The sequence below is a fragment of the Nerophis lumbriciformis genome, linkage group LG01 (genome assembly GCF_033978685.3).
Source record: "Nerophis lumbriciformis linkage group LG01, RoL_Nlum_v2.1, whole genome shotgun sequence".
NCBI classification, from domain to species: Eukaryota; Metazoa; Chordata; class Actinopteri; order Syngnathiformes; family Syngnathidae; genus Nerophis; species Nerophis lumbriciformis.
The window spans coordinates 15700000-15715893 of NC_084548.2; the positions used below are offsets into that span (position 1 = coordinate 15700000).

The 15894-nt window shown below is 43.7% G+C and overlaps 1 protein-coding gene across 4 annotated transcripts in view; it reads right to left on the minus strand.

Annotated features, from left to right (window-relative positions):
• The window catches only part of kazna (kazrin, periplakin interacting protein a), a 475688-nt gene that overhangs the window by 406322 nt on the left and 53472 nt on the right, over positions 1-15894 (minus strand). The window lies entirely within an intron of this gene.

The following is a 15894-nucleotide window of genomic DNA, read 5'->3' on the forward strand; positions in this document are numbered from 1 at the left end:
TAACGTTACCTACCTGCTACCTCTGTCTTTTCTCGTTTCTCCTCCTCTTCTTTTCTCTTTTTTCTTCCCTGGGCACCTGACAGTTTTGGCATCTTGTGTTGATTTTTTGATGTGGGGACGTCCAAAAAGAGTCACGATACGGGAAGGGAGGGGGCGCACCGTGCGGGGGAGGAGGGGGGGCGGGGGGGGGGGGGGGGGGGGGGGGGGGGCGTAATGTTGTAACAAATAATATTTCTATTAAATAGGCTTTACTTTGCATTTTAATTAACGTGGGATTATTTTTTGTATTTAGAAATAATAGTACCAACTTTTTTTCTTTTTTTTTTTTCTCCCAACATTTGTGGCACTGGCGTGGCGCCCCCTGATGGACGGCGCCCTTAGCATTTGCCTATACGGCCTATGCCACGGGCCGGCCCTGTGTTAACGTGACATATTATGGTAAGATTCATTCAAATATCTATAACATATAGAACATGCTATATGTTTACCAAACAATCTGTCACTCCTAATCGCTAAATCCCATGAAATCTTATACGTCTAGTCTCTTACGTGAATGAGATAAATAATATTATTTGATATTTTACGGTGATGTGTTAATAATTTCACACATAAGTAGCTCCTGAGTATAAGTAGCACCCCCGGCCAAACTATGAAAAAAACTGCGACTTAGAGTCCGAAAAATACGGTAAACTTCAAGTTCCATTCCATTCCTAACCCACAGGGTTCAATAAGATATGGGTCCACCTTTTGCAGCTATTACAGCTTCAACTCTTCTGGGAAGGCTGTCCACAAGGTTGCAGAGTGTGTTTATGGGAATTTTCCACCATTCTTCCAAAAGCGCATTGGTGAGGTCACACACTGATGTCAGTCTGGCTCTCAGTCTCCGTTCTAATTCATCCCAAAGGTGTTCTATCGGGTTTAGGTCAGGACTCTGTGCAGGCCAGTCAAGTTCATCCACACCAGACTCTGTCATCCATGTCTTTATGGACCTTGCTTTGTGCACTGGTGCACAGTCATGTTGGAAGAGGAAGGAGTCCGCTCCAAACTGTTCCCACAAGGTTATGAGCATGGAATTGTCCAAAATATTTTGGTATCTCGGAGCATTCAAAGTTCCTTTCACTGGAACTAAGGGGCCAAAGCCCAACTCCTGAAAAACAAACCCCACACCATAATTCCTCCTCCACCAAATTTCACACTCGGCACAATGCAGCCCGGAATGTACCGTTCTCCTGGCAACCTCCAAACGCAGACTGGTCCATCAGATTGACAGATGGAAAAGCGTGATTCATCTCTCCAGAGAACGCGTCTCCACTGCTCTAGAAAGCTTGATTTTATACACCTGTGGCCAGGCCAAGTGATTAGGACACCTGATTCTGATCATTTGGATGGGTGGCCAAATACTATTGGCAATATATTGTATATTATTCAATGTTACTCTAGTGTGTCTTAATTTTCACTTTTGTCAACGCAAAGGTGAAAATTAAGTCAGGGCGTTGAGGGTATCTGGTTTGGTGGCTGCAGGATTAGGTCTCTGCTTTTTGCAGATGATATGGTCCTAATGGCTTCATCTGGCCAGGATCTTCAGCTCTCACTGGATCGGTTCGCAGCCGAGTGTGAAGCGACTGGGATGGAAATTAGCACCTCCAAATCAGAGTCCATGGTTCTCGCCCGGAAAAGGGTGGAGTGCCATCTCCGGGTTGGGGAGGAGATTTTGCCCCAAGTGGAGGAGTTCAAGTACCTCGGAGTCTTGTTCACGAGTGAGGGAAGAGTGGATTGTGAGATCGACAGGCGGATCGGTGCGGCGTCTTCAGTAATGCGGACGCTGTATCGATCCGTTGTGGTGAAGAAGGAGCTGAGCCAGAAGGCAAAGCTCTCGATTTACCGGTCGATCTACGTTCCCATCCTCACCTATGGTCATGAGCTTTGGGTCATGACCGAAAGGACAAGATCACGGGTACAAGCGGCCGAAATGAGTTTCCTCCGCCGGGTGACGGGTCTCTCCCTTAGAGATAGGGTGAGAAGCTCTGTCATCCGGGGGGAGCTCAAAGTAAAGCCGCTGCTCCTCCACATCGAGAGGAGCCAGATGAGGTGGTTCGGGCATCTGGTCAGGATGCCACCTGAACGCCTCCCTCGGGAGGTGTTTCGGGCATGTCCGACCGGTAGGAGGCCACGGGGAAGACCCAGGACACGTTGGGAAGACTATGTCTCCCGGCTGGCCTGGGAACGCCTCGGGATCCCCCGGGAGGAGCTGGACGAAGTGGCTGGGGAGAGGGAAGTCTGGGCTTCCCTGCTTAGGCTGCTGCCCCCTCGCCTGACCTCGGATAAGCGGAAGAAGATGGATGGATGAATGGATGGATGTCAACGCAAAGGTTTTATTCGGATAGCTTAACATTTACCGACTAACACTGGATTGGTTTTAACATCTTTAATGTATAAACTTCATCAGAGTGGCTTCCAGCATCCTTCATTCTCTCTGAATGTTCTGAACTCCTGTTTCAACGCCAGTGAAATAAACTAAATAACGCTACCTTGGAAGAGTTGCTCAAATTCCCATAGCTGATATTATGTTTTTCTGCCTTTGCTGGTGGCAGCCAAGTACAAATCAACAACATATTGATGGTGTTTGTTTGTATATATCATATGTATTATACTTTTTCAACGGAGCCTAGGAGTGTGCATCAGTCCCAAGTTGGATTTTTTAAAATTTGACAAGACCAATTTATTTCACTGTCAACGCCACTGATGAGGCCGAGAAGGCGTGCAAGCTGCTGTCAGCGCTAAATCACCTGAACAAAAAGGGGATTACATGCTGGGCCGCCTCTGTGGTGTCGAAACAGTGCCAAAATCTGCCCGCGCAAAAAAACTCATTCTAAAACACTTTCTTTTGCCTCTTCTAGCACAATCCGTGCACACACATACTCCGTTTGTGCTCGATTGTACTTTCCGTGCTCGCACACTGCAAAAACTGAAATCTAAGTAAGATTAAATATCTCAAATAAGGGTGATATTTGCTTATTTTCTATCTGATAAGATAATTTTTCTCACTAAGCAGATTTTATGTTAGAGCAGGGGTCGGCAACCCGCGGCTCTTTAGCGCCGCCCTGGTGGCTCTCTGGAGCTTTTTAAAAAATGTATGAAAAATGGAAAAAGATGAGGGGGAAAAAATATATTTTTTGTTTTAATATGGTTTCTGTAGGAGGACAAACATGACACAAACCTCCCTAATTGTTATAAAGCACACTGTCAGCTTCACTGATTCGAATATTTGGTGAGCGCCGTTTTGTCCTACTAAATTTGGCGGTCCTTGAACTCACCGTAGTTTGTTTACATGTTTAACTTTCTCTGACTTTCTAGGACGTGTTTTATGCCACTTCTTTTTCTGTCTCATTTTGTCCACCAAACTTTTAAGGTTGTGCGTGAATGCACAAAGGTGAGTTTTGTTGATGTTATTGACTTGTGTGGAGTGCTAATCAGACATATTTGGTCACTGCATGACTGCAAGCTAATCGATGCTAGCATGCTATTTAGGCTAGCTACATGTACATATTGCATCATTATGCCTCATTTGTAGGTATATTTGAGCTCATTTAGTTTCCTTTAAGTCCTCTTAATTCAATTTATATCTCATGACACACTATCTGTATGTAATATGGCTTTTATTTTTTTGCGGCTCCAGACAGATTTGTTTTTGTATTTTTGGTCCAATATGGCTCCTTCAACATTTTGGGTTGCCGACACCTGTGTTAGAGTCTTCCACTTGTTTTAAGGGTTTTGGTCCTAAATGATCTCAGTAAGATATTACAGCTTGTTGCTGAGATTTGATGACCTATATTGAGTAAAACATGCTTGAAACTAGAATATCAACTGTTGCAAAGCTGTGTCATCAACACTCACAAGTATAAAACTATTTTTTTTAAAGTAATCATTTCTTATTTCACGCATGAAAAAAAAAATCATGATGCCGAGCGCATATCATTATGTCAAAAATAATGGCACTAGCATTTACTTAATTTAAGAATATTTTTCAACATATTGAGCAAAAAGTTCTTTTTTTTTTTCTACCAAGAAAAGTGCACTTTTTATTAGTGAGAATATTCTTATTTTAAAAAAGGCATTTATGGGTTAATTGAGGTTAGCTAATTTAACTTGTTTTGGACAGTCTTGACAAGCCAAATTTTCTTGTTCTATTGGCAGATAATTTTGCTTATTTCAAGTAAAATACCCCTCATTTTTGTAATTTTTTTTCTTGTTTTTGAACACTGACTTTTTGCAGTGCATGCAGTTTGATTTTGAGCGCATGCGCGCAATGAATCCCCATGAATTTTTTGCAAAAGCATTAGTGCAAAACATGTGCCAAATCAAATTAAAGTTTGACTAAAAATGTATAAAAATTGTTTCACATCAATAAAAAAAAAAGTGTGAAAAAATGTTATCAGGGAAGAACCCCAAATAAAATCCTGCTTAAGTTAAAATTAAAGTACCAATGATTATCACACACACAGTAGGTGTGGCGAAATTATTTCTGCATTTGACCCATCACCCTTGATCACCCCCTGGGAGGTGAGGGGAGCAGTGAGCAGCAGCAGTGGCCACGCCCGGGAATCATTTTTGGTGATTTAACCCCCAATTCCAACCCTTGATAAGGCCCCAGTTTATCCCGGGACGGCCCTGATTACACGCGGAGGCCTCGGAAGACGCTAACTGTCTTAACTACATTCGATTTGAATGGTTTGGACTAGGGGTCTCCTGATCCAATATCATCAAAAAAAACAAGTATCAAATGATATCGGCTTGCATGTAAAATATCCGATACAAGCATCGGGTTTGGTTGTGTAAAGCTGGACAGCCAGTTAACATCCAAATGTCCTCCAATAAGCACACATGTTTGATCTTTTCTTGTAATTTAGTGAAGTAATTTACAAAATGTAAACACGGTAGGTTATAGGTTACTTGGAGCTTGCAGCTACCCAACAGCTGAGCACACAATAGGGACTCAAGCTAGACATACGCAATAACGGTTCTTCATTGAACAACATTTCTGTCCAAAACAGCACATTTGTCAATATAAACGAGTATCAAATAAATATAGTTGCATATTTTCCGGACCATAGGGTGCACTGCCGATGAATGGTCTATGTTCAATTTGTTTTCACTTATAAGGCGCACCAGATTATAGGGCGCATTAAAAGGAGTCACATTATTATTATTATTACTAAAATGAAAACATTTCCTTGTGGTCTAAATAACATGTAATGGTGGTTCTTTGGTCAAAATGTTGCATGGATTATGTTTTACAGATCATCTTCAAGCCGTTTTCTGACAGTCACTTCCGGATGCGCCGTTTTGTGGGCGATCTTATTTACGTGGCTCACCTTCGGCAGCGTCTTCTCCCCGTCATCTTTATTGTAGCGGTGTAGCGTGCAAGGACGGGAGTGGAAGAAGTGTCAAAGGATGGAGCTAACTGTTTTAATGACATTCAGACTTTACTTCAATCAATAACGGAGAAGCATCTCCTCAACAAGGCCGTAAGTGTCTTGTGAAAAACCGTCCGACCGGAATTCTAATAACTAAAGTTCCTTGGGTGAATAATGTAAACTCACTACACCGGTATGTTTTAGCGCTTTCATGGTGAGTTTACTGACAGATATAAGTAAGAACGTTACACTACTTTATATTAGAAATGGCAACAGTGGAGGATGAATGTCCCATAACAAGAAGATAGAGAAAAAGAAGAAGCTTATCAACTACGTCGTCGGCACGGACTACAAATTGCGGATGCGTGCAATTTTTCAAGATTTATGCAGATCCCAAATACAGATCAGCAGGTACCAAAAGGTAAGAAAAGTTGTTTTTGCACAATATTGCGAAATATTACCTTATATACACACTATGAATTGATTACATGGACCCCGACTTAAACAAGTTGAAAAACGTATTCGGGTGTTACCATTTAGTGGTCAATTGTACGGAATATGTACTTAAAGTTTCAATCAATCGATCAATAATATGTGTATGTTGAAGCACATCAAGCGGTGCGGCTTCATAGCTTACCAAAGTCGTACTAAAACATTTTGATAGATTTTTGAGCGCCGTGTGTAATGTTCTATATTTTCAATGGAACACATAAAATGTTGGTGTTGTTTACTTCAGTCATATTGCCATCATAGTGCAGTCTACACCAGGGGTAGGGAACCTATGGCTCTAGAGCCAGATGTGGCTCTTTTGATGACTGCATCTGGCTCCCACATAAATCCTAGCTGACATTGCTTAACACGATAAGTAATGAATAATTCCGCTGGTAATCCCAGTGTTAAAAATAACCACGTATCAACCAGACTACAAAGCCATCAGCAAAACCATACAGCACCAGAAGTCGCATTAATGGTAAGAAGTATTTTATTTATTATTGGTTACCTTCAGAATAACTGTTATTAAAAAGAAAAAGAGACTTATTATACCGTATTTTCGGAGTATAAGTCGCTCCGGAGTATAAGTCGCACCGGCCGAAAATGCATAATAAAGAAGGGAAAAAACATATATAAGTCGCATTTTTGGGGGAAATTTATTTGATAAAACCCAACACCAAGAATAGACATTTGAAAGGCAATTTAAAATAAATAAAGAATAGTGAACAACAGGCTGAATAAGTGTACGTTATATGAAGCATAAATAATCAACAGAGAAGGTGCCTGGTATGTTAACGTAACATATTATGATAAGAGTCATTCAAATAACTATAATATATAGAACATGCTATACGTTACCCAAACAATCTGTCACTCCTAATCGTTAAATCCCATGAAATCTTATACGTCTAGTCTCTTACGTGAATGAGCTAAATAATATTATTTGATATTTTACGGTAATGTGCTAATAATTTCACACATAAGTCGCTCCTGAGTATAAGTCGCACCCCCGGCCAAACTATGAAAAAAACTGCGACTTATAGTCCTAAATATACGGTACTCTAAAAATGTTGGTCTTACTTAAAAATGCACGCATTTAGTTGTATTCAGTGTTAAAGAATATTATATGGCTCTCACGGAAATACATTGTAAAATATTTGGCTTTCATGGCTCTCTCAGCCAAAAAGGTTCCCGACCCCTGGTCTACACGCATCTCTTATGTTTGACTGCCATCTACTGGTCACACTTATCGTTACACCATGTACCAAATAAAATTGCTTCGAGGTCGCTAAGCAAAACCAGAATTATTCCGTACATTAGGCGCACTGGGTTATAAGGCGCACTGTCGAGTTTTGAGGGGAAAAAATGATTTTAGGTGCGCCTTATAGTCCGGAAAATACAGTACTTACTAAGTATCTAAAGCAGAAGCGTATGAGAAAGTATATACAGTTACAAACATGTCCGCATCATTCAATTTACTGCTTCACGTCCTTAATTTAATGAATTATCATGACCACTAAGTGTCATTAAAACACAAATGAACACTGCGCTTCAAAAACATACACTTGTCATAAGGCTGGTGCTCCTCATACCAGTGGCGTGCAGTCAGGGGAGGCAGGTGAGGCGTGGCCTCACCTGCCATCATGGAAAGAAAAAAAATGTAAAAAGAAAAAAAAAAAATTAAATTGTTATATGTATCCAGTGATTATACTATAAAGTTATTTTCCATTTAACTTCACCAGTTTTAGATTATTTGTATTCAAAAATCGCTGAATTTTCACATTTGCCGTTCAAATACTGAGAAGAGACTTGCGGTGATCAGCAGCCAGTTGAGGCACGTCACTGAGTTGAGCCTCACCATGGATTGCGCAATGACTCGGCTAACTGCTGGCCTGCTGTGCAATGAGACCATATTGCTATATGAATTATATTATACATTTCCATAGTTTAGTTAGCTGAGGTATATAATGTACAGTGTATTTTGTCAACAACTGTATGTGTGTAACGTATTTCTTGTGCTGAGCAATCATAAAACTGCTGCGAAGACGCACTGTGTGAGAAGGTCTCTATGAGGAACACTGACAAGGAACCCAGATTTCCCTCGCCCGGACGCGGGTCACCGGGGCCCCCCTCTGGAGCCAGGCCCGGAGGTGGGGCACGATGGCGAGCGCCTGGTGGCCGGGCCTGCCCCCATGGGGCCCGGCCGGGCACAGCCCGAAGAGGCAACGTGGGTCCCCCCTCCAATGGGCTCACCACCCATAGCAGGGGTCATAGAGGTCGGGTGCGATGTGAGCTGGGCGGCAGCCGAAGGCAGGGCACTTGGCGGTCCGATCCTCGGCTACAGAAGCTAGCTCTTGGGACGTGGAACGTCACCTCGCTGGGGGGGAAGGAGCCTGAGCTAGTGCGCGAGGTGGAGAAGTTCCGGCTAGATATAGTCGGACTCACTTCGACGCACAGCAAGGGCTCTGGAACCAGTTCTCTCGAGAGGGGCTGGACTCTCTTCCACTCTGGCGTTGCTGGCAGTGAGAGGCGACGGGCTGGGGTGGCAATTCTTGTTTCCCCCCGGCTCAGAGCCTGCACATTGGAGTTCAACCCGGTGGACGAGAGGGTAGCTTCCCTCCGCCTTCGGGTGGGGGAACGGGTCCTGACTGTGGTTTGCGCTTATGCGCCAAACCGCAGCTCAGAGTACCCACCCTTTTTGGATTCACTCGAGGGAGTACTTGAGAGTGTGCCCCCGGGTGATTCCCTCGTTCTACTGGGAGACTTCAATGCTCATGTTGGCAGCGACAGTGAAACCTGGAGAGGCGTGATTGGGAAGAATGGCCGCCCGGATCTGAATCCGAGTGGTGTTTTGTTATTGGACTTTTGTGCTCGTCACAGATTGTCAATAACAAACACCATGTTTAAACATAAGGGTGTCCATATGTGCACTTGGCACCAGGACACCCTAGGCCGCAGTTCCATGATCGACTTTGTAGTTGTGTCATCGGATTTGCGGCCTCATGTTTTGGACACTCGGGTGAAGAGAGGGGCGGAGCTTTCTACCGATCACCACCTGGTGGTGAGTTGGCTGCGATGGTGGGGGGGGATGCCGGACAGACCTGGCAGGCCCAAACGCATTGTGAGGGTTTGCTGGGAACGTCTGGCAGAGTCTCCTGTCAGAGAGAGTTTCAATTCCCACCTCCGGAAGAACTTTGAACATGTCACGAGGGAGGTGCTGGACATTGAGTCCGAATGGACCATGTTCCGCGCCTCTATTGTCGAGGCGGCTGATTGGAGCTGTGGCCGCAAGGTAGTTGGTGCTTGTCGTGGCGGTAATCCTAGAACCCGTTGGTGGACACCGGCGGTGAGGGATGCCGTCAAGCTGAAGAAGGAGTCCTATCGGGTTCTTTTGGCTCATAGGACTCCTGAGGCAGCGGACAAGTACCGACAGGCCAAGCGGTGTGCGGCTTCAGCGGTCGCAGAGGCAAAAACTCGGACATGGGAGGAGTTCGGTGAGGCCATGGAAAACGACTTCCGGACGGCTTCGAAGCAATTCTGGTCCACCATCCGCCGCCTCAGGAAGGGGAAGCAGTGCACTATCAACACCGTGTATGGTGAGGATGGTGTTCTGCTGACCTCGACTGCGGATGTTGTGGATCGGTGGAGGGAATACTTCGAAGACCTCCTCAATCCCACCAACACGTCTTCCTATGAGGAAGCAGTGCCTGGGGAGTCTGTGGTGGGCTCTCCTATTTCTGGGGCTGAGGTTGCTGAGGTAGTTAAAAAGCTCCTCGGTGGCAAGGCCCCGGGGGTAGATGAGATCCGCCCGGAGTTCCTTAAGGCTCTGGATGCTGTGGGGCTGTCTTGGTTGACAAGACTCTGCAGCATCGCGTGGACATCGGGGGCGGTACCTCTGGATTGGCAGACCGGGGTGGTGGTTCCTCTCTTTAAGAAGGGGAACCGGAGGGTGTGTTCTAACTATCGTGGGATCACACTCCTCAGCCTTCCCGGTAAGGTCTATTCAGGTGTACTGGAGAGGAGGCTACGCCGGATAGTCGAACCTCGGATTCAGGAGGAACAGTGTGGTTTTCGTCCTGGTCGTGGAACTGTGGACCAGCTCTATACTCTCGGCAGGGTCCTTGAGGGTGCATGGGAGTTTGCCCAACCAGTCTACATGTGTTTTGTGGACTTGGAGAAGGCATTCGACCGTGTCCCTCGGGAAGTCCTGTGGGGAGTGCTCAGAGAGTATGGGGTATCGGACTGTCTGATTGTGGCAGTCCGCTCCCTGTATGATCAGTGCCAGAGCTTGGTCCGCATTGCCGGTAGTAAGTCGGACACGTTTCCAGTGAGGGTTGGACTCCGCCAAGTCTGCCCTTTGTCACCGATTCTGTTCATAACTTTTATGGACAGAATTTCTAGGCGCAGTCAAGGCGTTGAGGGGATCTGGTTTGGTGGCTGCAGGATTAGGTCTCTGCTTTTTGCAGATGATGTGGTCCTGATGGCTTCATCTGGCCAGGATCTTCAGCTCTCACTGGATCGGTTCGCAGCTGAGTGTGAAGCGACTGGGATGAGAATCAGCACCTCCAAGTCCGAGTCCATGGTTCTCGCCCGGAAACGGGTGGAGTGCCATCTCCGGGTTGGGGAGGAGATCTTGCCCCAAGTGGAGGAGTTCAAGTACCTCGGAGTCTTGTTCACGAGTGGGGGAAGAGTGGATCGTGAGATCGACAGGCGGATCGGTGCGGCGTCTTCAGTAATGCGGACGCTGTATCGATCCGTTGTGGTGAAGAAGGAGCTGAGCCGGAAGGCAAAGCTCTCAATTTACCGGTCGATCTACGTTCCCATCCTCACCTATGGTCATGAGCTTTGGGTTATGACCGAAAGGACAAGATCACAGGTACAAGCGGCCGAAATGAGTTTCCTCCGCCGGGTGGCGGGGCTCTCCCTTAGAGATAGGGTGAGAAGCTCTGCCATCCGGGAGGAGCTCAAAGTAAAGCCGCTGCTCCTCCACATCGAGAGGAGCCAGATGAGGTGGTTCGGGCATCTGGTCAGGATGCCACCCGAACGCCTCCCTAGGGAGGTGTTTAGGGCACGTCCCACCGGTAGGAGGCCGCGGGGAAGACCCAGGACACGTTGGGAAGACTATGTCTCCCGGCTGGCCTGGGAACGCCTCGGGGTCCCACAGGAAGAGCTGGACGAAGTGGCTGGGGAGAGGGAAGTCTGGGCTTCCCTGCTTAAGCTGCTGCCCCCGCGACCCGACCTCGGATAAGCGGAAGAAGATGGATGGATGGATGGATAGTTAGCTGAGGTACATAATGTACAGTGTATTTTGTCAACAACTGTATGTGTGTAACATATTTCTTGTGCTGAGCAATCATAAAACTGCTGCGAAGACGCACTGTGTGAGGCTCGCAGTAATCCCGCCTCCTGGTGGTAGAGGGCGGTAGTGATCCCAGAGATCATTCTTGCGACTACTCGGCTGCAGAATAAGTGACAACAAGCAGCAACAGTTAGCAGCGATCGTTTATTTTTTCCTCTTGTCTGGACGTTTAACATGGAGGATTACATATCTAAAATAAAACAGTTTTTTAAACTGGACTTTCAATCGAAGCAGGAGGTAATACTTAAAGGAAGATCTCCATCGAGACAGAGAGACTTTTAAAACTGAAGAAAGATAAGGAAGACTTCTATAAACAAGTTATCGATGCTTTTGTTCAAAAGGAGCTGCGCATGGACTTCATTTATAAGTAAAGGTAAGACCATAATAAGGTTTTTTTTTAATTAAATGTGCTTTTTTGTGTGCTACAGTTTGTATGTGTAAAGTTAAAATTAAGTTAAAGTACCAATGATTGTCACACACACACTAGGTGTGGTGAAATTTGTCCTCTGCATTTGACCCATCCCCTTGATCACCCCCTGGGAGGTGAGGGGAGCAGTGGGCAGCAGCGGCGCCGCGCCCGGTAATATTTTTTGGTGATTTAATCCCCAATTTCAACCCTTGACGCTGAGTGCCAAGCAGGGAAGAATGCTGGTATGAGCTTTTAAACATAACCCGTTAACTGCTGCCAATCAAATGGTGAATAAGATACTCTTTAGGGTTCATATGTTTGTAAATCTGACTGTGATGAAGTCAGTGCCTCACCAGCCATCAACCTCACCGCACGTCACTGCCTCATACCTATCGTTGTTCTCTAAATAATTTCACTTAATCAAATCTTGTTTGGACTCGCACACTACATAAAAATAAAGGTATGTACTATGGTTTGTGCTGGTATCGTATCAGATTAATATCGGTATTGGCCAATAGTCAAAGCTCCAATGTATCGGAAGGGAAAAGTTTGTATCGGCACACCTCTAGTTTGGACCACTTAATCTTTGAAGATAACAAGACATCAAAGACGGTCCACTTCTTCCATAATTTCCATGATGTGAACTGAAAGCAGATATTTTTTTTTTAAATGTGAAAGTGCCTGCATTTTTCAATGGGGACTTGCTAAACATGTTTAATGTTTATATGTTGTGTTGGCCCTGCGATGAGGTGGCGACTTGTCCAGGGTGTACCCCGCCTTCCGCCCGAATGCAGCTGAGATAGGCTCCAGCACCCCCCGCCATCCCGAAAGGGACAAGCGGTAGAAAATGGATGGATGGATGGATGGATTAAAATGAGAATTCTTCTATTTTTCAGCATCATTTTCAGCCTGAATACTGTATTGTTTCTTTGTGTTAGAATGGAGCGTGTTAGTGTCAGGTGTTAGTGTGGTTAAATGTCACACTGACGACCGGAATGATTGGATCAGACAGCAGTTTGGGGTCAGCTGGGCCTGAGATGCTCGGTGTGATCCAAAGCCCTCAGCCTGATGAAACCGCAGTGAAAAGTGTGCTTTTAAACCTCTGCAAGCATACACACTTTGTCTAGTTTGGCGTGTTGACGATAATGTCATCGTGTCAGACAAGCTGCAACTTGTAAAAATGAACACTATTTAATGGATTCTGAGGCTGATTGTTGTTTTATTATTTTAGCTGAAGCACTTCGGAATGATCTCACTGGCTGCTACCAGTAGAGGTGCAGTTGAGTCAGTCTGATCTTGTTTTCTGTCTCAGACAGTACAAAACCCAAAACCAGTGAAGTTGGCACGTTGTGTAATTTGTAAATAAAAACAGAATACAATTATTTGCAAATCCTTTTCAACTTATATGCAATTGAATACTTTGCATCAGTCCATCTTAGATGAGCTCAAGCCCAGCGAAGCCAGCGGCGTTTCTGGGTGTTGTTGATAAATGGCTTTGGCTTTGCATAGTAGAGTTTTAACTTGCACTTAAAAAAGCGACGAACTGTAGTTACTGACAGTGGTTTTCTGAAGTGTTCCTGAGCCCAAGGTTCAAGGGTTTTATTCGTCACATGCAGAATACACCACAGTGAAATGCTTTTTCTCATGCTCTTCAGATATTGCATACAGTGGGATCCAAACACTAGTTGCTGAATCTAATACACTAAATACAAAAAATACAACAATTTTTATAGGTCTGATGCACAATAAGTCCCAGTAGTTATGGTAGAAGTATCAGTACAAGTAAAAGTACAGTAGTCACATACAGTACCAGTGCAATATGAAATAGTATAACAGTATATACAGTATACACAGTATATACAGTATAGGAAGTAATAATGTGGGGATATCCTTTACACACTGATGTCGCTTTTTGATGCAGTACCTACCGCCGGAGGGATCGAAGGTCCGTAATATCATCGCTTACGTGCAGTGATTTCTCCAGATTCTCTGAACCTTTTGATGATATCACGGACCGTAGATGGTGAAATCCCTAAATTCCTTGCAATAGCTCGTTGAGAAATGTTGTTCTTAAACTGTTCGGCAAATTGCTCACGCATTTCATGGAAGCTGCTTTTATACCCAATCATGGCACCCACCTGTTCCCAATTAGCATTCCTCAACTTTCTCAGTCTTTTTTGCCACTTGTGCCAGCTTTTTTGAAACATGTTGCAGGCATCAAATTCCAAATGAGTTAATATTTGCAAAAAAAATAAAAGTTTTCCAGTGCGAACGTTAAGTATTTTGCCTTTGCAGTCTATTCAATTGAATTTGCAAATCATTGTATTCTGTTTTTATTTACGATTTACACAACGTGCCAACTTCACTGGTTTTGAGTGTTGTACAACATGAATAATATCAGCTATTGGAAGTGGAGCTACATCCATCTGCATCTTCATACATCCATACCTTCCACAGTTTGGCAGAATTGAATACAACTTGGCTTTGAAACAAGAGTTAAGAACATGCATACAAAGTCTCCAATGTCATTAAAGTTAAAGTTAAAGTTAAAGTACCAATGATTGTCACACACACACTAGGTGTGGCGAGATTATTCTCTGCATTTGACCCATCACCCTTGATCACCCCCTGGGAGGTGAGGGGAGCAGTGGGCAGCAGCGGTGGCCGCGCCCGGGAATCATTTTGGTGATTAATAACAATTAGTTGTAACTGTCGATTGTTATCGTCTTAAATAGGGATTCTGATTCTTCATTCTTAATTAGGGGTTTTTAGACAAGAAAACAATAAGTCAAAAGCTGAAGTTAAGGTTGACTGTTTTGTTTACATTTTACTGCAGTGAGTGGCTTCATTGTGCCGAAAAAGACAGAAAAATATCTAATTGAAAGTTGACTTTTCATTGTATGACCGTTAAAAATACACTGCTCAAAAAAATTAAAGGAACACTTTGAAAACACATCAGATTTCAATAGTGAAAAAACAAATGTCGGACATATTTACTGATACGGACAGTTTAATGTCTCAGGAACAAAAGGATGCCACATCTTTTGATGGAAATAAAAGTTTTCAGCCTACAGAGGGCTCAGTATATAGACACCCCAAAAATCAAAGTGAAAAAATGATGTGGCAGGCTCGTCCATTTTACCTAAATTCAAGTTCTGCAACTCAAAATTATTTTCAATATCTTGTGTGGCCCCCACGTGCTTGTATGCATGCTTGACAACGTCGCGGCATGCTCCTAATGAGACGACGGAGGGTGTCTTGTGGGATGTCCTCCCAGATCTGTCTAAGGGCATCAGTGAGCTCCTGTAAAGTCAGAGGAGCAACCTGGAGGCGTCTGATGGACCGAAACATTATGTCCCAGAGGTGTTCTATCAGGTTTAGATCAGGTGATCGTGAGGGCCATTTAAGGGCATTGTTGATTCTGAAGGCCCCGGGCAGATTTCGTACAGCATGGCAACATAAAACTACCGGTAGCTGAATTCTGATTGGATAAAAACTCTAACCTAAAAACAACAGCACTGGAAAGAGCATAATATGACATGAAGAGATTATGAATACTTTATTATTTAGGGAAAAGTAAATAAAAAAATACTTTTATCTTTAATTATGGTTAGAGATGAGATGCCGATAAATGCTTTAAAATGTAATATCGGAAATTATCGGTATCTGTTTTTTTATTATCGGTATGTTTTTTTAATTTTTTATTAAATCAACATAAAAAACACAAGATACACTTACAATTAGTGCACCAACCCAAAACACCTCCCTCCCCCATTTACACTCATTCACACTCATTCACACAAAAGGGTTGTTTCTTTCTGTTATTAATATTCTGGTTCCTACATTATATATCAATATATATCAATACAGTCTGCAAGGGATACAGTCCGTAAGCACACATGATTGTGCGTGCTGCTGGTCCACTAATAGTACTAACCTATAACAGTTAATTTTACTCATTTTCATTGATTAATAGTTTCTATATAACTGTTTTTATATTGTTTTACTTTCTTTTTTATTCAAGAAAATGTTTTTGATTTATTTATCTTATTTTATAATTTTTTTTAAAAAAGGACCTTATCTTCACCATATCTGGTAGTCCAAATTACGCATAATAATTTGTTAATTCCACGACTGTATATATCGGTTGATATCGGTATCGGTAATTAAAGAGTTGGACAATATCGGAATATCGGATATCTGCAAAAAGCCATTATCGG